Here is a 25421-nt window from a genome sequence, read left to right as displayed (position 1 = left end):
AATTCTCCCAATGAATAGATGAAACAAAAGCATACATGTAGAAAGCTCAAATTCCGCACTTAGTGTTCCCATGACTGAGGGCTAATTATTTGATGGAAATATACCCTCCCAGAAGCTGGTGTCATTTGATGATTTGTCTGTGGACTTTAGCTGGGAGGAATGGATGGACCTGGACATTGCTCAGAGGACCTTGTATAGAGATGTAATACTGGAGACCTACAACCACCTGGTGTTTTTTTGTTTTGTTTTGTTTTTTTTAAATTGTATTTTATTTTATTTGAGAACATACTGTACAGGGGGGCTACAATTACATGGGCAGGATAATGCATACATTTCTTACCAAGCATTGCAGCCTCCTCCTTTGTTTACCCTTCACTTCCCTTCCCCGCCTCCCCCCTCCCCCCACCCAATTTTACCCTCCTCCCCCCACCCAATTATACCCCCCTCCCCCCCCACACACCGACATTGTAAAGCTGGTTTTGACATGACATTTTGTACTTCTCATTGTTGCAACAGGTCCACCTGAATCCTTAAACGACTTGTTTGTCCCCATCTCCTCCACATGTTATACTGACATCAAATATAGTGAAAGCGGGGGTTACACTGTGGGGGAGGGACATACAAAGCAACAAAGAAATAATCTTATAAATGCGTTAGAAACACATGCATGAAAGAAACGAAAACATTAAAATACATATTTAAGGGTTCATTTTCCTAACATCACTTTATCTGACCTTTTCCGCTTGACTAATACCTATACTAGATATTGCAAATAAGGGAAACCATGGGACCTATGCTTCTTTGGGCCTGGCTTACTTCACTTAATATAATTTTTTCCAAACCTTTCCATTTCCTAACAAATGGGGAAATGTCATTCTTTCTGATGGAGGCATAGAATTCCATTGTGTATATATACCACATTTTCTTGATCCATTCATCTACTGAGGGGCATCTGGGTTGGTTCCATATCTTAGCTATGGTAAATAATGCTGCAATAAACATAGTTGTGCTGGTAGCTTTAGTGTGGTCTTGTTTGTAAACATTTGGGTAAATGCCCAAAAGTGGGATTGCTGGATCATAGGGGAGATCTATGTGAAGTCTTCTGAGGAACCTCCATACTGCTTTCCAAAGTGTTTGAACAAGTTTACATTCCCACCAACAATGAAGTAAGGTTCCTTTCTGTCCACATCCCCTCCAGCATCTGTTGTTGTTAGAGTTCTTGATTTTTGCTGTTCTAACTGGAGTGAGGTGATATCTCAATGTTGTTTTGATTTGCATTTCTTTTATGGCTAGGGATGTTGAAAATTTCTTCACGTGTCTATTGGCCATCTTGTTTCTTCTTCAGAGAAGCTTCTCTTTAAGTCTTTCGCCCACTTATTTATTGGGCAGTTGATTCTTTGAGGATTTGTTGTTGGGTGGTTTAATTTTTTGAGTTCCAAGTATATTTTAGATATGAGACCCTTGTCCATTGTATGGCTAGTAAAGATCTTCTCCCAATCGGTGGGCTTTCTATTGATCTTGCCAGCTATGTCATTTGCCCTGCAGAAGCTCTGAAACCTTATGCAATCCCATTTGTCCAACCTTTCTTTGATTTGTTGTGCTTCCGGGTCTCTATTCAGAAAATTTCGACCTGAGCCAAGGAGACCTAGGGTTTCTCCTATTCCATCCTGTAATGTTTTCAGAGTGTCTGCTTTGAGTTCAAGATCTTTGATCCATTTGGAGTTGATTCTGGTGCAGGGTGATATATAAGGATCTAGATTTAGTTTTCTACATGTAGTTAACCAATTTTGCCAGCACCATTTACTGAAGAGGCTGTCTTTCTTCCATTCTATTGTTTTAGCTTCCTTATCGAAGAGTAGATGGCTATAGGTCTGTAGGTTCATTTCTGGGTTTTCAATTCTATTCCATTGGTCCTGAGGTCTGTTCTTATGCCAATACCAAGCTGTTTTGATTACTATGACTTTATAGTAGAGTTTGAAATTTGGTATTGATATTCCTCCAGCAGTGTTCTTTCCGTTGAGGAGCGTTTTTGCTATTCGAGGTCTTTTATTGTTCCATATGAATTTTTGGATTGCCTCCTCTATTTTCTTGAAGAATGAGGGTGGAATTTTGATAGGTATCGCGTTGAATTTGTAGATAGCCTTGGGAAGTATTGCCATTTTCACGATGTTAATCTTGCCAATCCAGTAGCATGGGAGGTTTTGCCATTTTTTAAGTTCTGTGTTGATTTCCTTTTTCAAGATTTTAAAGTTTTCATCATAGAGGTCCTTCACTTCTTTGGTTAAGTTAATTCCAAGGTATTTTATTTTTTGTGGGGCTATTACAAATGGAGTTGCTTTCCTAATTTCAGCCACACTTTTCTCATTGTTGGCATATAGAAAAGCCATTGATTTTGGGGGGTTAATTTTATAACCTGCTACTTTGCCAAAGTTTTGAATCAGCTTGAGTAATTTGGGAGTGTAGTCTATGGGATTCTTTAAATACAAGATCATGTCATCTGCAAAGAGGGAGAGTTTTATTTATTCTTTCCCTATTTGGATCCCCTTTATGTCTGCATCTTGTCTTATTGCTGTAGTAGGCATTCTAATACTAGATTGAAGAGAAGTGGAGAGAGTGGGCATCCTTGTCTTGTTCCTGAGTTAAGAGGAAATGGCTTTAGTTTTTCACCATTGAGTATAATGCTGGCTGTAGGTTTGTCATATACAGCCTTTATTGTATTGAGGAATGTTCCATGGATTCCTAATTTTTCCAGAACCTTCATCATAAAGGGGTGTTGGATCTTGTCAAATGCTTTTTCTGCATCTATTGAGATAACCATGTGGTTCTTATTCTTGCTCCTGTTGATGTGATGAATAATATTAATTGATTTGCGTATATTGAACCAGCTTTGCATCCCTGAAATGAATCCTGTTTGATCATGGTGTATGATTTTTTGGATGAATTGTTGAAGTTGATTGGCCAAAATTTTGTTGAGAAGTTTTGCATCAATGTTCATCAAAGAAATGGGTCTATAGTTCTCTTTCTTTGTTGAGTCCCTGCCTGGTTTTGGGATGAGGGTTATGATGGCTTCATAGAATGTGTTCGGTAGTGAGCTTTCTCTTTCAATTTCATTGAAGAGTTGGAGGAGTATTGGTGTGAGCTCTGCTTTGAAGGCCTTGTAAAATTCCGCTGTAAAACCATCTGGTCCTGGACTTTTCTTAGCTGGGAGGTCTCTTATTGCTGTTTCTATTTCAATGCTTGATATGGGCCTGTTAAGCTGGTTTAACTCATCTTGGTTTAGTTTTGGCATGTCAATATTTGCTAGGAAAAGGTCCATTTCTGTCAACTTCTCAAACTTATTAGCATAAAGTTTTGAGAAGTATCCCCTAATAATGTTCTGAATCTTGGTTGTTTCCGTGGTGATGTTTCCATTCTCATCTCTGAGTTTATTAATTTGGGTGTGTTCTCTCCTTTTTCTGATAAGGTTTGCTAGGGGTCTGTCAATTTTGTTAAGTTTTTCCAAGAACCAACTCTTTGTTTTGTTGATTCTTTCTATAGTTTTTTTGGATTCTAATTCATTTAATTCTGATTTAATTTTGATTATTTCTTTCCGTCTACTGGATTGGGGTTTATCTTTCTGCTCTTTTTCAAGGAGGTTTAGATGTGTCATTAAATTGTTAGTTTCCGATCTCTCCAATTTGTTGATGTAGGAGCTCAGAGCTATAAACTTGCCTCTGAGTACTGCCTTTGCTGTGTCCCAGAGGAGCTGGTAATTTGTGTGTTCATTTTTGTTGAATAGCATGAACATTTGAATTTCCTTTCTAATCTCTTCCATGACCCACTCATGATTCAGCAGTGTGTTGTTCAGCCTCCATGTGATACCGGACTTTCCTGGTGGCTTTTGGTGTTGAGATTTAATTTTATTCCCTTGTGGTCAGAGAGAATGCAAGGTATAACTTCAATGTTTCTGAATTTAGACAAGTTTGCTTTGTGGCCTAAAATGTGGTCTATTTTAGAAAACGTTCCATGTGCTGCTGAGAAGAACGTGTATTCTGTTGCTGCTGGGTGAAATGTTCGGTAAATGTCTGTTAAGTCTAGTTGATCTATGCAGCTGTGTAGATCTGCGGTTTCTCTGTTGAGTTTTTGCCGAGTTGATCTATCTAGTGGGGAAAGTGGTGTGTTAAAATCCCCAACAATTAATGTCTTTGGATCTATATGGGATTTGAGGGAAAGTAGTGTTTCTTTGATAAATTTGGGTGCTCCATTGTTTGGCGAATAGATATTTAGAATTGTAATATCCTCCTGAAGGAGAGATCCTTTAATTAGTATGTAGCGACCTTCTTTATCTCTTCTCACGAATTTTAGTTTGAAGTCTATTTTATCTGATATTAGGATTGCAACTAACGCCTGTTTATGAGGGCCGTTTGCTTGGTAGATTTTGTTCCAGCCTTTAACTTTGAAAGTATGTTTGTTTTTACGGGCAAGGTGTGACTCCTGCAGGCAGCAGATAGAGGGGTCTTGTTTTTTAATCCAACTAGACAGTCTATGTCGCTTAATTGGAGAGTTCAGTCCGTTAACGTTAAGAGATAGGACTGAGCGATATTTGGGGGTTCCTGCCATGTTATCCACCTTCTTGGGGGCTGTGAAAACTGGGTTCTTCCTAAGGTTCTTGGATTCTCAGTTTGGGTGCAGTTTCTTGGCCTTTGTTGCATTCGTGTTGGTTTTCTATGTGTAGGACATCTTTAAGAATCTTTTGCAGGGCTGGTTTGGTGGAGATGTATTGTTTCAATTTTTCTTTCCTATGGAAGGTTTTTATTTGGCCTTCAGTTATGAAGGAGAGTTTAGCTTGGTACAGTATTCTTGGTTGATAGTTGTTTGTTTTTAGGGCATGGCATACGTCATTCCAGGCTCTTCTTGCTTTGATTGTCTCTACTGAGAAATCTGAGGTAATTCTAATTGGTTTCCCTTTATAGGTGATTAACCTTTTCTCCTTGACAGCTTTAAGGATCTTTTCCTTGGTCTGGGTTGATCCTGTGTGGATTATAATGTGACGGTGGGATGTCCTATTCTGGTCTGGTCTATTTGGGGTTCTAAAAGCTTCTTGTATCTGAATAGGCCTATCTTTTTGTATGTTTGGGACGTTCTCTGCTAGGATCCTGTTAAACAAATTTCCTAGGCCATTAACTTCTGTTTCTAGGTGCTCCTCTACACCCATTATCCTTAGATTGGGCCTTCTGATGGTGTCTTCCAGGTGTTGGATAGACCTATCATATTTCTTGGACTTGTCTTGGATGGTTGTATGTTCTTTCTCTATAATATCTAGGCTGTCTTCAATCCCTGAGATTCGATCTTCTGCATGGTCTAACCTGCTGTTAAGACTCTCTACTTTGTTTTTTATCTCTTTTCCTTCTAATTGGTCAGCTTTGATGGCTTCAAGTTCTTTGTTGAAGCTCTGTTTTAGGTCTTGTATGATTTTCTTTACTTCCTTAATTTGGTGTTCAGTGTTTGTTCTCAAATCACTTAGTTGATTGGTTATGGTTTCTTTGGACTCCCATTCCTTCTGTTGGGTTCCATTCAGCATTCCCTTTGTGGTCTCCCTGACTTCCTTCAGCTCTTTGTTAATGGATTCCATGAATGTCTTTAGTGATCTTTGTGTATTCTCTACCTGGTCTCTTAATTCGTGAATTACTCTTTGATTAGTTTCCTCCCTTCTGTGGGATTCCTGCAGTTCTCTTTGAGTGTTCTCTGCCTGCTCACGCCATTCCTCCCTTTCTCTTTGAGTATTCTCAAGTTGTTCACGCAAATCCTGTATCAGTTTTTGAGAAGCTTCCTCACGCTTATGATATTCCTGTATAAACTTCTGGGATGCCTCCTCTCTCTCCCTATCACGCTCATACAGAGTCCTTTGTACATTGTCAAACTTCTCATTTATCATGTTTGCTATTAGTGTTTGTAGAGCTATTTGGGAACTCTCCTCTGGATTATTCTTTATCTGTTCTAATCCCTGATTATCAAGGTTGGGAATTGAGATACCCGAATTTGCCATTTTTCTTGTGTTTTTCCGGCTTACTCGGCCCATTTGAGATAAAGATTGCACCAGTTTTGTGCTAGAACACTATCTTAAGGCAACCATCAACCAAAGTTTGCATTTGTACAGTCAATAGTCTACAGATACAATCTAGTTCAACAGATACATCTATTCAACATCAAACGACTATATGTTAAAGGACTACGAACCGCAGAAAAGAATTTGGAAAACCAGAAATTATTAGGATTAGGGAGAGATGTAGGTAAAAAATAGGAATAGATTGTTGTGGGGAGGCACAGGGAGAGTTAACTATGTCCTAATCACAGTGCAGGAAATGAGTTGGGTAGGATGCAAGTAGAGAGAGAGAGAAATAGAAGAGACGGAAAGGGGAATAAAGAGAGACCAGAAAAAGAATAGAAACGTAAAAATTAATGTTATTATAGAGGTTAAAAGACCGTCTATTTAGAGAGGAATGTGAATATGTTCAGAGAAGGGGAGGGACATAGAGGAGATGTGAAAAGCTTTAAGGATGGGAACGGGAGAAGAAAAGATCAGAAGTTCAGTAGAGCTAGATAAAAAACAAAAAGATAATTAAGAAATAAAGAAAAAGAGAAAGAAGACAAGAAAAGAAAGGAAAACTCTTATTCACGTATTCCTAAAATAAAAATTATAAGATGAGAAAAAAAAAAAGGTCACTGGAAAACAATTATTTTTTCAGAAGAGGCAAAAATTAAAGATTAATAAAAGTTTTAGAAGGGAAAAAATTTATATATGTATATATATAAGGTAACAAAAAACAAAAAACAAGCAAAAAAAAAGAAAAGAAGAAGAAGAAGAAAAAAAGAAAAAAAAAAGAAAAAGAAAAAAAAAAAAAAAGAAAAAAAAGTCTTTTGATTTTTTTTTTGGGGGGGGGAGGAGTGGGAAGAATCCTGTATCTCCCTTTTGTGTGCAACCAGTCTCTTGTTGGAGTCTCTGGTCAGCTTGAGGTCCTGTGGCTTGATTGGTTTCTTAAGTCGGTTGGTTGGAAGAGGCAGAAAAATGCTCTGCTTTACCCAAGATTTTGAGATCCCCCTCCCAGGTTAGTTTTCTGGGAGTGTGGTCTGCTTTGAGAATCACAAAAGAGGGGAATGTGGTGATGAGGCTAGGTTCTGGGTAGAGTTGAGGCCTTTCAATAAACAGTAGCTTTTCCCTGGGGCTATTTTGTGATAAAGCTCACAGCGCCCAGCCTGGAGCCATTCTCAGGGTTTCTGTTTTTCAATTGATTGTCGAGGCTGCTAGAGGGAGGGGCAGCCTCTGGCTCTGGTTACCCAGTGAAGCAAGGCACTCCGATGGCTGGCGCCTGAGCTGGGTGACTTTTCCCTGGATGGAGCTGAGTCTGGCAGGTCACTTCGCCGTTAAGTTCTTGTGACCTGCTAAATGACTCATTTTATTCCAAGGCCTGAGCTGGAGCTAGCAGCTCCTCCGAACTTTGTCGGTATCCAAGATGGAGATCACCGGTGCTGGGGGGGGAGGGGTGGCCTTCCCTCCTCTGCTCCCTGAGGAGTGAGGATGTCGGGCTTGTACTCACGCCGAGTCTTGGATCCTGGGTCGTCTCTGGTCTGCAAACAGCAGGATGAAGATGTTCGCTCCTTGTAGGTTCTTGTTGGTGTTGAGTAGAATCCGCTCGTCTGCTGCGTCTGGCTCCTTCGTCCCTGACTCTCTGTGTCTCAGGTATGTCTCCGCGGCGGTGGTCGCCGCCGCTGCGGCCCCGCTGCCGGAGCGGCAGCTGCTGCGTTTCCTTGGCTTCCCCTCTCTTGTCTAACTCTCTGTCCTGTGATGACTCACTTGGTGTGATTCTCTGGCTTAGGACTGTTCACTGGAACTCTAAAACTCCTTTCTATGCGAGAGCTTGTTCAGATTCCAGCTTCTCCTCCGCCATCTTCCCGGAACTCTCCCACCTGGTGTTTTGGGGTGGGCAAAAGTCATGCTAATTTGCAAAGTGAAATGATTTGCTTTCAGTAGGTATCTGAATATTTGTCAAATTTTCAATAGAATTTAGATGTAATGTTCCAGTGTGCGAGAAGTATCATTTCTTCCAAAGGAAAACTTCAACTTGATTATGTAATTCCTAAGGCAATTTTATTCTCATTCTTCAAGAAGCCAATCAAAATTTGACAAAAGTTCTAAACTATGCTCTACTTACAGGAAACTGTCTTCCCAAACTTAAGGTGATTATTTTAGGTGGTATACAATCTAGAATAGAAGAGGTATGACTATTGGAAATATGAACTGGAAATCACTAGTTGACAGTGGATATTTATAATCCAAACCTGGCCCTGGTTGCAGTGGCTCACGCCTGTAATCCTAGCTACTCAGGAGGCTGAATCTGACGGTTTTGATTTGAAGCCAGCAATGGCTGAATAGTCCCCATGAGACTCTTATCTCCAATTAACCACTCAAAAATTAAAAGTGAAGAGGGAACTTAAACTGGTACAATGCTATCATAGAGCACAAGAGCTGAGATTAAGCAACAAACCGGTAAAATAAATCCAGAGCTGGGGGAAAGTCAATCATGGAGCCAGTGAGAAATGAGAAACAACATTTAAGAGCAACATTGTGAACAGGATGTCTGAGATGTTAGAGGAATGATGACTGAGCATGAACAATAGTTCTGCACCAGTTCTTATTAACAGAGCACTGTGTTCCTAAACCTAACTTGATTGTCAAGCTGGAGCAAGGTGCAGAACCATGGATAGGAGAAGCCTCAGACAAGAATTTCACAGGTAAATTAATGCACCTTGCATAGTGACATTGGATCCAGCACCCAGTTGGTACATTCATCTTGTGCTGAACTGAGTAATAATGTTTCTAGGCAGAGAACTATGTGATCCTTTGTCTCCTTTGTGAATCAATAATTAATATGGAGATACCCTGAATTCTGTGTGGCAGTTGAGTTAGCAATTCTCTTTCTCTGTGGGGAAGTCATTCTGAAACAATCCAACAAAAAGTGTAAAAGAGTAAATGAGATATCCTTTTCGTTGAAACTAGCACAATCCAGGTAAGTGGAAATAAGGAGGACTTCTGGGCTGCTCTCCTCTGAGAAGGCAAATTTCTTATTAGTTATGGTTGGCAGAGACTGGGATTTAGAACCAAAGATTTTAGTCCAGAGAGGATAATTAGGTGATCTTTATCTGGAGTATATTTGGTCTTCCATAGTTCTAAGAGGCAGGAGTGTCTCAAAGGGACCTAAAGTAATTCTTACTAAGAAGTTAGAACTGAAGAGATATAGGTATGAATCCTTACTTCTAGGAACAATTTCTGTTTAAGTGAAAGGCCAAGAAATGTATAAAACATTCTTTTGTTCTCTGAATCTAGAAAATATTCCTTTTCCTAACCTAATAGTTAAGAAAAAAGCAGCACGATACTTTGGAAAAGTTCTACATCCCTAGTGCTTCACAAGCAGGGAGCAGAGTCTTTTATAAGAGAGACTACTACCACTAATTGGCTGAGATTGCTGCTGGTTGATTACAAGAAAGGGATTGTGGATCGTTAACAACAAGCATACCAAGAAGCTTTTGAGATCAGCCAAAAGGAAATGCAAGCTTGGTGATGGTGGCTCACACCTGTAATCCTAGCTACTCAGGAGGCTGAGATCTGAGCATCACCTCAAAGCCAGTCCAGACAGGAATGTCTGTGAGACTTTTTTTTCTTGTGAAAATAGTGTACAGAGGGGTTACAATTACATGAGCAAGATAATGAGTACTTTTCTTACCAAGCATTGTTGCCTCCTCCTTTGTTTCCCCTTCCCATCCCTTCCCATCCTCACCCCCCACACTGCATCCCACCCTCCCCGCCCTGTGCCAAAATTGAAAGTTCGTTTTTCAACATAACATCTTGTACATCTCATTGTTGCAATGAGTCCAGCTGTATTCCTATTTAAACAATTTCTTTTTTCCCTTCCTCTCCATAAATTATACCAACATCAAATACAGGGAGGAACATACACAGCAACAAAGAAATCATTGTATAAATATGTTAGAAACAATAGCCATAAAGAAACATTTGAGACTTATATCTGATAAACAACTCAGAAAACCGGAAGTGGTACTGTGGCTCAAGTGGTAGAGCACTAACTTTGAGCTGAAGAGCTGAGAGACAGCACCCAGGCCCAGAGTTCAAGCTTCACAACTGATAAACTATCAGTTTGGGTCTGGCTCTTAAATTCTCGGTGTTCTATTATGACATTCTGAACTCCCCAGAGGAAGCTAGGTTTCTTGCAAAGACAGCTTTTGATGAAGTCATTGCTGAACTTGATACATTAAGTGAAGAGTGGTTCAAAGACTGCATGGTAATAATGTAGTTACTAAGAGAAAAGTTGACATTGTGGATATGATAACCAAGGAGATGAAGTGAAAGCAGGAGACGGAGGTGAAAATTAAATGACCTTCCAACTTTTATCTGCCTCAGTCTAAAATTTATAAAATAGACCATTTGCCATCCATGCTGTCCCACGAATAGTTTGTTGTTTATGATTTATGACAGGTTTATCTTGCTTCTATTTGAATTTCTATATTTCCCAGGGTTTTTTTTTTTGTTGTTGTTTAATATTAGGGGAATAGATATTGCCCATTAACATTTAGTGAGTTATCTGTTTTCATCTTCAAATTACCAATATGAGGATGTAGAATTTTTATACAAGTTGTAAATGTTTGGCATGTACTTTGGTATATGGTGACTTCATAAGGGCCAGTGTTAAAAATGCTTCCATGTCAAAGTGAAGAAATCTTCCTACTTATTGGATTACACTGGTGAGGAATAAAAGGGATAATTGGTTCCAGGCACAGGTTTAATTATTCTGGATATTAGAAAGATTTGGAGCACTTGCAGGGCTGTGGTACAAACAGATATTCCATGGCTGTTACATGCTGGAATCATGTATTTCTGTGGAAGAGTCTATCTCAGTGTGCACACCTTAGACTACAGCACCAGAAGTATTCTTTGAGACAAAGTTGTGTCCCAATTAACTCTGGATAAGGGCAGAAATGGTTCACATTCCATTATTTTAATGTTACCTTCTGTTTGCTCTCATTATTTTTGCTACAAATTTTATTTGTATTTAAATCTTTTAGGCAACCTACGAACAAATGTAAAAATAAAGATGCAGTGAAAATAAACTGTTTGGTAATCATTACCACTTTCTCTACAACTTTTCATGTAAATTAGTTTTTTTGGTTTTGAAATGACTCAAAAGAAATTGTACATTATTATAAATTTGTTCATTACTCCCTTTTGGCAGCTAATGGGCTTTTACCAATTTTAAAGTGCAAAGTTTATCACAATAACAAAAATACTAATCTATCTACCAACCACCTCCTACAGAGTCAAATTTTTCCGTGGGGAGGGGAAAATTGATTTGAAAAATAATATGTTCCACTTAAAATTTTGATATATAGCATTTTTTAACTTAGAAAGCCACAATGTTTTTGACCCATCATGACACTGGTTAGTTGTTTTTTTTGTTGTTTTTTTGTCAGTCATGGGGCTTGAACTCTGGGCCTGGGACCTGTCCCTCAGCTCTTCAGCTCAAGGCAAGTGCTCTACCACTTGAGCCACAGGGCCATTTCCGGTTTTTTAGTAGTTTATAGGAGATAGGAATCTCATGGTCTTTCCTTCCTGGGTTGGCTTTGAACCTAGATCCTCAGATCTCAGCCTCCTGAGTAGCTAGGATTACAGGAGTGAGCCACCAGTACTTGGCTACACTGGTTAGTATTAACTGTAAAGTCTGTGCTTCTAAATCAGTTTTGGTTTTTGAGAATTTCTGGATTCAGTTTGCCTTCGCTTTTGGTCATTTTATTTGTCAGGTGCACAGGATTACCTTCCTTTTTTTTAGCCTTCTGTCTTGTCACCAACCATTCCTCCTTGGTGGCCATGTACTTCGGAAAAGGTCACATGACTTTTCTGGCTCTACTCACTGTCTAAGATCCCTTGCTTTTCTTTGCTTGCATCCCACAAACTATTAACCTCATCCTCTACTGCAGCACATCTCACCTTACTTGATGAGATTGTGTATCTCCTATAAACACTATCCTGAATGGTCTGCCATTGTTTGCCTTTAAATCTTCTCTAAGTAATGATGGGTCTGAGTTATGCCAAATCTCACCCTACAGGATATTTCCTCAGAACATTACAGAAGACACCAAATAAAAGTGCCATTTTAAAAGACAGGTGGGGCTGAGAAGGTGGCTCAGTGATAGAGTGCTTGCCTTGCATGCATTAGGCCCTAGTTTCTATTCCTCAACACCACATACACAGAAAAAGTCAGAAGTGGTGCTGTGGCTCAAGTGGTTGAACGCTCACCTTGAGCTGAAGAGCTGAGGGACAGCTCCCAGGCCCAGAGTTCAGGCCCCACGACAGAGAAAAAAAAAGATATATATTTTTTTCCTTCAGAATGCAAGATCCTCCAGAGCAGGGACAATATTTTCTGTATGTTCTATTGTGTCCAGTACACTGTAAATGCTCAATAAATATTGATGAGTGGAGGCCCAAAAAATCTGCTTTCTTCATTGGAAATATCAACTATACCAATTACTATTCTTGAGTTTGATATAGTTCTAAAATAAAAACTGCCATTCTTTCAAAGACAAACATATAGACACATACATATATATAAGCACACATATAATGCTTTGGGGGGTAATCAGTAAGATTACATTTCATTAATATGAAATATTAAATCAGTGTTATGTATAAATCAGTACAAACATTCAGTCATTGAATCCGTCCAGACTCCTTCATAACACCTGTAAACTTATTAGATCTTTTGCACAAGCATTAGTCCTCCTGAGTAAGCTCAGGTCAGGAGAAGCCACAACAGGACACAGATCCATATCAGGGCCTTAAAAATAGGCACACAAAAGAGGTATGATCAGTTTTCAAAGAAGAGATATCAGTAAGATTATTAAATTATTTGGGATTGAAAACTAAAGAAATGAAGATCTCTACAAAGAAGGAGACTAAAAAGAAAGGAAATACCTCTGAGGTCCAATCAGTCCAGTGTTCATGTACAAGTCTTCCAGGGGTTATGGGCCACAGTGTGATGCCCAGTGGCCCACATGCTTAACTGCTCAAGGCAGGATGAGATGAAGTCTAGGGGCTTGCATACAGGATGGCTGAAGGTCAAGGTGATAGGAGGCAGAACCTGTATAAGAGGGGCGCTTTGTGTGTAATCCTAGTTACTTAGGAGGCTGAGATCTGAGGATCAAGGTTCAAAGCCAGCCCAAGCAAAAAGAAAAAAAATCTATAACTTCCTTTTTGCTAGTCTTATGGCTTGAACTCAGCATCTGGGAGCTATCCATGAGCTCTTTTGCTCAAAGGAAGCACTTTTGTGCCACAGAACCACTTCTAGATTTTTCTGTAAATAATTGGAGATAGGAAACTAACAGATTCTCCTGCCCAGGCTGGCTTTGAACTGACATCCTCAGATATCAGCCTCCTGAGTAACTAGGATTAAAGGCCTGATCAATTAACACCTAGCTCATACAAACTCCAAGTAATCACCAAAAAGCCAGAAGTAGAGGTGTGATTCAATTGGTAGAGTGCTAGCCTTGAGCATAGTATTAAGGGACAGCAACCTGGCTTGAGATCAAGCCCCAGGATTAGAAGAAGTAATAGAAATAATCTGAAAATTACAAGCCAGGAAGATGCAGGATATGGACCAGAAGGAGTCTACTGTGTTTATATAGCAGATAGGCAAGGTGAGACCCAATGAGGCCAGAGGTCTGTGAAGCAAGTAAGACACTTGCCCAAGTGTCTCACAGGATGGCAACATGAAGCATTTTGCATCTTCACCAGCAGGTGGCACTAAAACAACAAGCCTAGGCAGGCCTAGTTGGTTGGGCTCTAAGTAATGAGCAGGTGATTTTATCTATTTGCTAGGTGTTGGAGGTGGAATGGGGTGAACTGAGGCCCTTCAGGATTCTCTTCCTTCATTCTTCCATTATCTTGTTCATCATTCCATTTTACAGATGAGGAAAGCTCTGAGATGATTTTTTTTAATTAGTTATTTGCTAGATTTTTTGCTAGCATTGGGGCTTTAACTCAGTCTCTCACTTTTACTTGGCTTTTCTTCTCAAGGCTGGCACTCTTCCCCCTGGAGCTACATGTTCACTTCTGGGATTGTGCTGGTTCATGGAAGAAAAGAATCTCTCAAATAATTCTGCTGGGGCTGGCTTTGAACTGAGATCTTGATATCTCAGCCTCCTGAATAGCTAGGATTACAGTAATGAGCCATCAGTGACTTGTTTTAGAGATGATTTTTTAAAAATAATATTTCTATGTTCATCCATTGTTTGTGTGTGTGCGCGCACATGCTCGCACACGTACACATACACACAGAAGCAGGGACATTGTCCAAGCACAGTCAAAGGGCAGAGCAATGGTCACACCAACCATTTATTGTCCAGTGGTCTCAGATTTTGGGTGAGGGGAGGGGAGTGTGCTTTTACTCCCTGCCTTTTGGGCTATGCCTATTCCTTCCTGGTGACTACTTTGTTTCTCATCACAGACTCCCAAAACTCTCTTAGGGAGAACACCCTTTCTACCAGAATGGGAGTTCAGGGCTGCCACCCCAAGATCTCATCTCTTTCTGTCCAGCTGTAGGGCTTTCTCATTATGGGAAGAACATGGGCTCCCTGGGCAGGGAACATAAATTAGCCACCTTTCGTGCCTTAACCTGAAACCTGCCACATTCCTAGATGGAGGCTGGACACAGACTTCATTCCTTCATTCTGCAAGCCATTCCTTGGCCACATTGCACATGGCAGCAATCCTGATCTGGGAAGGGTCTCAGATCAGCTTCTCTGAACAAAAGCAGATAAATAGTATCCAACAGATATGCAAAAATATCACAGGAAGGACTCTGGAGGCTGAGAACTAAGGATCTTGTTTCAAAGACAACTTGAGTAGGAAGTCTCTAGACTTACCTTCAAAGAACCAGCAAATATTCCAAAGTGGGGCTGTGGTTCAAGTGGCAGAGTTCCAGCATTGATCAAAAAAGCTAAGGGATAGTGACTAGGTTCTGAGTTGAAGCCTCTTTAACAGCGATAGATAGATAGATAGATAGATAGATAGATAGATAGATAGATAGATAGATAGATAGATAGATAGATAGATAGATAGATAGATAGATAGATAGATAGATAGATAGATAGATAGTTAGATAGATAGACAGATTTTCTGAGTACTGGTATTTCACACCTGTAATCTTAACTACTCTGGAGACTGAGAGTGAGGCAAGGATCATGGTGTGCACTCAGACAAAGCAGGAAAGTCTATAAGACACTTATCTCCAATTAACTATCAAAAAGCTGAAAGCAGAGCTGTGGCTCAAGAGATAAAGAGATAGCCTTGAGTAGAAAAGCTGAGGGACAGTGTGCAGGTCCTCAGTTCAATTCCCATGATAAGCGTGCACACATGCACGAGTGCACACATACACACACACGCACACCACACACACACACACACACACACACACACACACACACACACACACACACACACACACACACACACACACACAAAGAGAGGAAGATATGGTAGTATGACCATGAGGTGTGGGGTATAGAGGGGGTGGCTGACTGGGAGCCGTGTTTTGGGTGTGGTGCTGGAGACAGAACTGGAGGAAGGATCTCCTACATGCCTAGAAATGGGGACTTCAGTAACAGGAAGAGCCAGCATCTAAATCCAAGGGAGAACAGCAAATGGGGAGGAGACAGAACCCTCTACACAGTTCTAGATTGTTCTGCAAGGTCCTAGAGTGGTAGGCAGGTGAATGAAAGTTCTCGTCATGGCTTTCATCACTCTAGCTGTTAGTGGACAACCTTGGTGTGTATGCAGGTCCTTGGTGTGTATGTATGCAAGTCCTGGGGCTTGAGCTGTTTATGTTCAAGGCAAGCATGCTACCTTTTGAGGAACATCTGTACTTCCAGCTTTTTTAGTAATTAAAGGGAAATGAGTGTCTCATACCTCATGCCTATAATCCTAGCTACTCAGGGAGCTAAGATATGAGGATCATGGTTCAAAGCTAGCCCAAACTAGAAATTCCATGAGAGTCTTATCTATAATTAACCACATGAAAAGCAGAAGTGTTACTACGGCTCCAAGTGGTAGAGTGCTAGCCTTGAGCAAAAGAGTTCAGGAAAAGCACCTAGGTCCCGAGTTCAATCCTTGGTACTGACTCTCCCCTACCCACCATAGTAACTCAAAAAAATAAGTCTCACAAACTTTCATGCTCAAGTTGGTTTTGAACTATGATCTTCAGATTTCAGCCTCCTGAGTAGCTAAGATTACAGGTGTGAAGTTGTCATGTTGAAAACGAAATTTACAACTTTGGTGGGGAGAAAGGATTGGATGGGGGAGCGGGGGGAGGCTGGGAAGGGATGGGAAGGGGAAACAAAGGAGGAGGCTACAATGCTTGATAAGAAATGTACTCATTATCTTGCCCATGTAATGGTAACCCCTCTGTACAGTATTTTCACAATAAAAAACAAGAAAAAGAAAAAGATTACAGGTGTGAACCACCAGCATCTACCTCACTTGACTTTTCACTCAAGGATAGCCCTCTACCACTTGAGACACATCTCCACTTCCAGTTTTTGTTTTTGTTTTTGTTTTTGTTTCTTGAGTAACTGGACATAAGAGTCTGTTGGATTTTTCTCCCGAGGCTGACTTTAAACCATCATTCTCTGATCTCAGCCTCCTGAGTAGTGAGAATTACAGGTGTGAGCAATGAGCACCTGGCTACAGCTCTCTTCTTGTCCCTTTTTCAGGCCCACCAACATCCTTAGCTTCCTGCCCTTGCTATCATTGGTGTTATTGTCACTCCCTCCTATTTTGACTGAGTCAATCAGTCTCTGGTCCCAGGAATCTGCTGCAATGCTATTGTGGTGACTAGGGCAAACATAAGGGAATAAGCCAGGGATAAACAGTATGGAATCTGAGCCTGCTGCCTCTTACATCTGCCATAGTATGAGTGATCTTGGAACTTATGATAAATGCCACTGCCCTCTTGGAGGCCTCCAAGGAGTTAGATGAATGCCCACTCACTGCAAGCATGCCAAGTCCTGGGGTACAGGGCATTAAGGCTCCTCCTGTACTCCACTGCCATCAGTGGGACTGTGAGAGGTCATGTTCCTCTTCTGAGCCTCCATTTCCTCCATAGTTCACAGACATTGTCCTTAAACACTGCATTCCAATCCCTTCTCCTTTCTCCTGGATCTTTGCCAGAAGTCTCATACTTAGGATTTTTGGGCTTTGCTTTTGGCTAAGCCGATCTGTCTGTTCCCAGCCTGGAAATCACACCATTATAATCATCCTTACTTGATAGAGAAGAGAATGGGGACTAAAGATTTGTGATGATGAGATGGGAAAATGGAGACTCAGTCTTTGAATGAGGAGTTTATTAAAGAATATTAAAAACAAGCCAGGCAATGGTGGTTCCTGCCTGCCATACAAGCACCTTAAGAGGCTGAGATCTAAAGACCATGGTTTGAAGTCAGCCTGGGCAAAAAAAAGTCTGTGAGAGTCTTACTGACAATTAACCACTTTTAAAAAGTCAGAAATGGAAGTGTGGCTTAAGTGGTTAAACACCAGACTTGAGCAGAAAAGCTAAGCAAGAAAGCAAGCCCTAGTATCACCGCACTCGCGCACACACACACATGTGCCTGCACACACACACACACACACACACACACACACACACACACACAATCAATAAAATGTGTTTTAAATAAACCAGTACTTCTAGACTAGTGAATTTATTCTTCTTTCAAAATCCTTGGCTAAGGCTTTGGCTTCATCAGCTGGAGGTCCCAGAATGAATAGCATAAATATTGAAGGTCCCTAAAAAAGCCAAAGTAAGGACACCTAGTAGGAAAAGTTTTTGTATCCCACAAGGAAGTCTGAAGGCACAGACGATGAATAAGCAGTTTGTTAAAATAAATACATAAATAAAAAGAGACTTGGCTGTTGGTGGCTCATGCGTGTAATCCTATCTACTTGCAAGGCAGGGATCTAAGGATCACTATTCAAAGCAAGTCTGGGCAGGAATGTCTATGAGTTGCTTGCTTGCTTGCTTTTCTTTTTATTTTTTGCCAGTCTTGGGCCTTAAACTCTAGGCCTGGGCACTGTCCCTAAACTTTTGCTCAAGGATTGCACTCAATCACTTGAGCCACAGTGCCACATCTGACTCTTTCTGTGATTAAGTGGAGATAAGAATCTTCCGAACTTTCCGTCTTTGACTGGCTTTAAACCCAGATTCTCAGATCTCTGCTTCCCGAGTAGCTAGGATTACAGGTGTGAGCCACCAGCGTAGGCTGTCTGTGAGACTCTTATCTCCAGTTATCTACCAAGAAAACTGAATGGGGGGCTGTGGCTCGAGGCGTTGAGTGCTAGCATTAAGCAGTAAAACCTCAAAGACAGGACCCAGACCTTGAATTCAAGGCACAGGACCACACAAAAAATAATAAAGAGGGAAGTAGCAAGGGGCAGTGGGAGGCGAGACATACCATTCATCAAATACAATAGTCTAGAAGCTGACATAGTGCTGACCCAAGTCACAACCAATCATCTATTTGAGGAAGCACAGTGACAACCAAGTAAATAAACAAATATGTGAAGCAACCACAGCAAGATAAACAGTGCAGGTGAGAGTGCTTAAAGGGGTCATTGTGAGTCAAGTGCTGGTGGCTCACACCTGGAATCCTAATACTCTGGAGGCTGAGATTTGAGGATCTTTTTTCAAAGCCAGTGCAGACAGTAAAGTACATGATACCTTTATCTTCAATAAACTACTCAAAAAAGCTGTAGCTCAAGTGGTAGAGCACTAGCCTTAAGCTCAAGGACAGGGCCCAGGCCCTGAGTTCAAGCCCCAGTCCTCAGACTTCAGCTTCCTGAGTAGATAGGATTACATACGTGAGCCACCTCAGCCAGGCAACCTTTTATTTATAGTATCTCATTTATTGCCCATGACTGCCTAATAGGAGGGCTCAGTCTGAAAGTATCAGCTCTGATTCACTTTCAGTAAATGATCAGGTCTGTTTTTCCACTGAAAGTAATCTTGTGTCTGGGAGGAGGATAAAATCCCAGAAGCCCCTTCCCTTTTTTGGTGCATCCTACAGTGCAAAAGTGATGAAAGGGCATGAGATTAAAGCTGGGTTTGAAGGGCTGAGTCTCTATTGTGGGAAGCCAGGCCTGGTGTGCAGCTTTGATTAAAAAAAAAAAAGTACCTCAGGGAATATAAAAACAAAACAACACCTCATATCCAATTTCCTTCAGAGTCCTCTAGGGAGCTAATTGAAGAGAGGGGAAGGGAAGAGAGACTAAAGGGTTTCCTTCCTTTTATGACTTTGATTGCTATACTTTGCTCAAGCAGTAATTACTGAATTTAATAGTAATAATATACCTAACTGGAGAAGGTCCTCAGTTTACTTTCCCATGGTGGAGAAGTATATGAGCTAAAATCTTCAGGTCTCAGCTTTACTTGGGCTGCTTGGCTCAGGGAGAGGGGGAGCTCTTCTGCAAATTTTTCTGCCCAGAAAGAGCTCTAGTTTTCTGATTCTTAATAAAAAGAAGCAGGTGCTGCTAGAGATAAGGATGGTATAGAGTAGAGTGTGACCTAGGAGCTCACATCCTCTGGAAGAAGGCCCAAACTGAGACCTGTTCTGAGGAGAAATCAAAGAACTAGTGAGAAAATGAATATTTTAGGTCAGCAGGCAAGGGAAGGGGTTGCTGAGGTAGAACTTCTGCTCCTGTTCCTGAGAAAATAGAGAGAACCACACAAAGGTTTACTTTTATGTTTGTGTGTGTGTGTGTGTGTGTGTGTGTGTGTGTGTGTGTGTGTGTGTGTGTGTGTGTATGCATGCCAGTACGGGGGCTTGAATTCCAGGTCTCATGCCCTTGCTTTGCTTTTCCTGCAAGGCCGATCCTCTACCACTTGAGCCAAACCTGCACTTTAAGGTTTTTTTCCTAGTTTATTGGAGATAGGAGTCTGTCAGCTTTGTCTGCCCAGTCTGGCTTTTAACAAGTATACTCAGATCTCAGCCTCCTGACTAGCTAGGGTTACAAGCAGAAGCCTTCAAGTATCCAGGTCTACACAAAGGTTTAGAGGAAGAAGCATCTAGAGAAGAACAGAGCAAATTTGCAAAGGCCATGCCTGATTTGTCAACTTCTTGGATATTTATTTAATTAGGAAAACAGCAATATCAACATAACTAGGAGAAAAGCAAAAGGTGTAAGTCAGTCATTCCATATGGGCCTCACAGGCTGTAAGGATTCTTGTGGATTGTTTTTAATTTAATTTAATTTTATTTGTGAACATACTGTACAGAGGGGTTACAATTACATGGGCAGAATAATGCGTACATTTCTTACCAAGCATTGCAGCCTCCTCCTGTGTTTACCCTTCACATCCCTTCCCAGCCTCCCCCCTGCCCCCCAATCCCAATCCTTCTCCTTTCCCCCCCTTCCCCCCCCCCGCACCAACGTTGTAAAGCTCGTTTTGGACATGACAACTTGTACTTCTCATTGTTGCAACAGGTCCACCTGTATCCTTAAACAACTGGTTTTTCCCCATCTCCACAAGTTATACTGACATCAAATATAGTGAAAGCAGGGGTTATACTGTGGGGGAGGGACATACAAAGCAACAAAGAGATAATCTTATAAATGCATTAGAAACACATGCATGAAAGAAAAAAAACATTAAAATACACATCTAAGGGTTCATTTTCCTGACATCACATTATCTGACCTTTTCCGCTTGACTCATACATATACTAGATATTAAAAATAAGGGAAACCGTGGGACCTATGTTTCTTTGGGCCTGGCTTACTTAACTTCATATAATTTTTTCCAAGTTTTTCCATTTCCTAACAAATGGGGCAATGTCATTCTTTCTGATGGAGCCATAGAATTCCATTGTGTATATATACCACATTTTCTTGATCCATTCATCTACTGAGGGGCATCTGGGTTGGTTCGATATCTTAGCTATGGTAAATAATGCTGCAATAAACATAGTTGTGCTAGTAGCTTTAGTGTGGTCTTGTTTGTAACCATTTGGGTAAATGCCCAAAAGTAGGATTGCTGGGTCATAGGGAATTCTATGTGAACTAATTTGAGGAACCTCCATACTGCTTTCCAAAGTGGTTGAACAAGTTTACATTCCCACCAACAATGAAGTAAGGTTCCTTTCTGTCCACATCCCCTCCAGCACCTGTTGTTGTTAGAGGTCTTGATTTTTGCCGTTCTAACTGGAGAGAGGTGATATCTCACTGTTGTTTTGATTTGCATTTCTTTTATGGCTAGGGATGTTGAACATTTCTTCATGTGTCTATTGGCCATCCTTCTTTCTTCTTCAGAGAACTTTCTCTTTAAGTCTTTCGCCCACTTATTTATTGGGCAGTTTCTTTGATTTGTTGTGTTTCCAGGTCTCTATTCAGAAAATTTCGGCCTGAGCCAAGGAGACCTAGGGTTTCTCCTATTCCATCCTGTAATATTTTCAGTGTTTCTGCTTTGAGTTCAAGGTCTTTGATCCATTTGGAGTTGATTCTGGTGCAGGGTGATATATAAGGATCTAGCTTAAGTTTTCTACATGTAGTTAACCAATTTTGCCAACACCATTTACTGAAGAGGTTGGCTTTCTTCCATTCTATTGTTTTAGCTCCCTTATCGAAGATTAGATGGCTATCTTTAAAATTTTCATCATAGATGTCCTTCACTTCTTTAGTTAAGTTAATTCCTACGTATTTTATTTTTTGTGAGGCTATTACAAATGGAGTTGCTTTCCTAATTTCAGCCACACTTTTCTCATTGTTGGCATACAGAAAAGCCATTGATTTTGGGGGTTAATTTTATAACCTGCTACTTTGACAAAGTTTTGAATCAGCTTGAGTAATTTGGGAGTGGAGTCTATGGGATTCTTTAAATACAAGATCATGTCATCTGCAAAGAGGGAGAGTTTTATTTCTTCTTTCCCTATTTGGATCCCCTTTATGTCTGCATCTTGTCTTATTGCTGTAGCTAGGCAATCTAATACTAGATTGAAGAGAAGTGGAGAGAATGGGAATCCTTGTCTTGTTCCTGAGTTAAGAGGAAATGGCTTTAGTTTTTCACCATTGAGTATAATGCTGGCTGTAGGTTTGTCATATACAGCCTTTATTGTATTGAGGAATGTTCCATGGATTCCTAATGTTTCCAAAACCTTCATCATAAAGGGGTGTTGGATCTTGTCGAATGCTTTTTCTGCATCTATTAAGATAACCATGTGGTTCTTATTCTTGCTCCTGTTGATGTGATGAATAATATTAATTGATTTGCGTATATTGAACCAGCTTTGCATCCCTGAAATGAATCCTGTTTGATCATGGTTTATGATTTTTTGGATGAATTGTTGAAGTTGATTGGCCAAAATTTTGTTGAGAAGTTTTGCATCAATGTTCATCAAAGAAATGGGTCTATAGTTCTCTTTCTTTGATGAGTCCCTTCCTGGTTTTGGGATGAGGGTTATGATGGCTTCATAGAATGTGTTGGGTAGTGAGCTTTCTCTTTCAATTTCATTGAAGAGTTGGAGGAGTATTGGTGTGAGCTCTGCTTTGAAGGCCTTGTAAAATTCCGCTGTAAAACCATCTGGTCCTGGACTTTTCTTAGCTGGGAGGTCTCTTATTGCTGTTTCTATTTCAATGCTTGATATGGTCCTGTTAAGCTGGTTTAACTCATCTTGGTTTAGTTTTGGCATGTCAATATTTGCTAGGAAAAGGTCCATTTCTGTCAAGTTCTCAAACTTATTAGCATAAAGTTTTGAGAAGTATTTACTTATAATGTTCTGAATCTTGGTTGTTTCCATGGTGATGTTTCTATTCTCATCTCTGAGTTTATTAATTTGGGTGTGTTCTCTTCTTTTTCTGATAAGATATGCTAAGGGTCTGTCAATTTTGTTAAGTTTTTCGAAGGACCAACTCTTTGTTTTGTTGATTCTTTCTATAGTTTTTTTGGATTCTAATTCATTTAATTCTGATTTAATTTTGATTATTTCTTTCCGTCTACTGGATTGGGGTTTATCTTTCTGCTCTTTTTCAAGGAGGTTTAGATGTGTCATTAAATTGCTAGTTTTTGATCTCTCCAATTTGTTGATGTAGGAGCTCAGAGCTATAAACTTGCCTCTGAGTACTGCCTTTGCTATGTCCCATTGGAGCTGGTAATTTGTGTGTTCATTTTTGTTGAATAGCATGAACATTTGTATTTCCTTTCTAATCTCTTCCATGTCCCACTCTTGATTCAGCAGTGTGTTATTCAGCCTCCATGTGATACCGGACTTTCTTTGGTGGCTTTTAGTGTTGAGTTCTAATTTTATTCCCTTGTGGTCAGAGAGAATGCAAGGTATAACTTCAATGTTTCTGAATTTAGACAAGTTTGCTTTGTGGCCTAAAATGTGGTCTATTTTAGAAAACGTTCCATGTGCTGCTGAGAGAAACGTGTATTCTGATGCTGCTGGGTGAAATGTTCGGTAGATGTCTGTTAAGTCTAGTTGATCTATGCAGCTGTGTAGATCTGCGGTTTCTCTGTTGAGTTTTTGCCGAGTTGATCTATCTAGTGGGGAAAGTGGTGTGTTAAAATCCCCAACAATTAATGTCTTTGGATCTATATGGAATTTGAGGGAAAGTAGTGTTTCTTTGATAAATTTGGGTGCTCCATTGTTTGGCGAATAGATATTTAGAATTGTAATATCCTCCTGAAGGAGAGATCCTTTAATTAGTATGTAGCGACCTTCTTTATCTCTTCTCACGAATTTTAATTTGAAGTCTACTTTATCTGATATTAGGTTTGCAACTCCCGCCTGTTTATGGGGGCCGTTTGCTTGGTAGATTTTTTTGCAGCCTTTAACATTGAAAATGTGTTTGTTTTTACGGGCAAGATGTGACTCCTGCAGAAAGCAGATAGAAGGGTCTTGTTTTTTAATCCAACTAGACAGTCTATGTCGCATAATTGGAGAGTTCATTCCGTTAATGTTAAGAGATAGGACTGAGAGGTATTTGGGAGTTCTTGCCATGTTATCCACCTTCTTGGGGGTTGTGAAAAGTGGGTTCTTCCTATGGTTCTTGGATTCTCAGTTTGGGTGCAGTTTCTTGGCCTTTGTTGCGGTCTTGTTGGTTTTCTATGTGTAGGACATCTTTAAGAATCTTTTGCAGGGCTGGTTTGGTGGAGATGTATTGTTTCAATTTTTCTTTGCTGTAGAAGGTTTTTATTTGGCCTTCAGTTATGAAGGAGAGTTTAGCTGAGTACAGTATTCTTGGTTGATAGTTGTTTGTTTTTAGGGCATGGCATACATCAATCCAGGCTCTTCTTGCTTTGATTGTCTCTACTGAGAAATCTGAGGTGATTCTAATTGGTTTCCCTGTATAGTTGATTACCCTTTTCTCCTTGACAGCTTTAAGGATCTTTTCCTTGGTCTGAGTTGATCTTGTGTGGATTATAATGTGACGGTGGGATGTCCTATTCTGGTCTGGTCTATTTGGGGTTCTAAAAGCTTCTTGTATCTGAATAGGCCTATCTTTTTGTATGTTTGGGAAGTTCTCTGCTAGGAACCTCTTAAACAAATTTCCTAGACCATTAACTTCTGTTTCTAGGTGCTCCTCTACACCCATTATCCTTACATTAGGTCTTCTGATGGTGTCTTCCAGGTATTGGATAGACCTATCATATTTCTTGGACTTGTCTTGGATGGTTGTATGTTCTTTCTCTATAATATCTAGGCTGTCTTCAATCCCTGAGATTCGATCTTCTGCATGGTCTAACCTGCTGTCATGACTCTCTACTTTGTTTTTTATCTCTTTTCCTTCTAATTGGTCAGCTTTGATGGCTTCAAATTCTTTGTTGAAGCTCTGTTTTAAGTCTAGTATTAATTTCTTTACTTCCTTAATTTGGTGTTCAGTGTTTGTTCTCAAATCACTTAGTTGATTGGTTATGGTTTCTTTGGACTCCCATTCCTTCTGTTGGGTTCCATTCCGCATTCCCTTTGTGGTCTCCCTGACTTCCTTCAGCTCTTTGTTAATGGATTCCATGAATGCCTTTAGTGATCTTTGTGTATTCTCTACCTGGTCTCTCAATTCCTGAATTACTCTTTGATTAGCTTCCTCCCGTTTGTGGGGTTCCTGCAGTTCTCTTTCCTCCCATTCGTGGGATTCCTGCAGTTCTCTTTGAGTGTTCTGAGCCTGCTCACGTCATTCCTCCCTTTCTCTTTGAGTATTCTCAAGTTGTTCACACAAATCCTGTATCAGTTTTTGAGTAGGTTCCTCACGCTTATGATATTCCTGTATAAACTTTTGGGATGCCTCCTCTCTCTCCCTATCACGCTCATACAGTGTCCTTTGTAAGTTGTCA

Source organism: Dipodomys merriami, unplaced genomic scaffold, assembly GCF_024711535.1.
Source record: "Dipodomys merriami isolate MVZ:Mamm:240054 unplaced genomic scaffold, mDipMer1.0.p SCAF_708, whole genome shotgun sequence".
In the NCBI taxonomy this organism is placed as follows: domain Eukaryota; kingdom Metazoa; phylum Chordata; class Mammalia; order Rodentia; family Heteromyidae; genus Dipodomys; species Dipodomys merriami.
The sequence above is the reverse complement of the archived record's forward strand: the minus strand, read 5'-3'. Positions refer to the sequence as shown.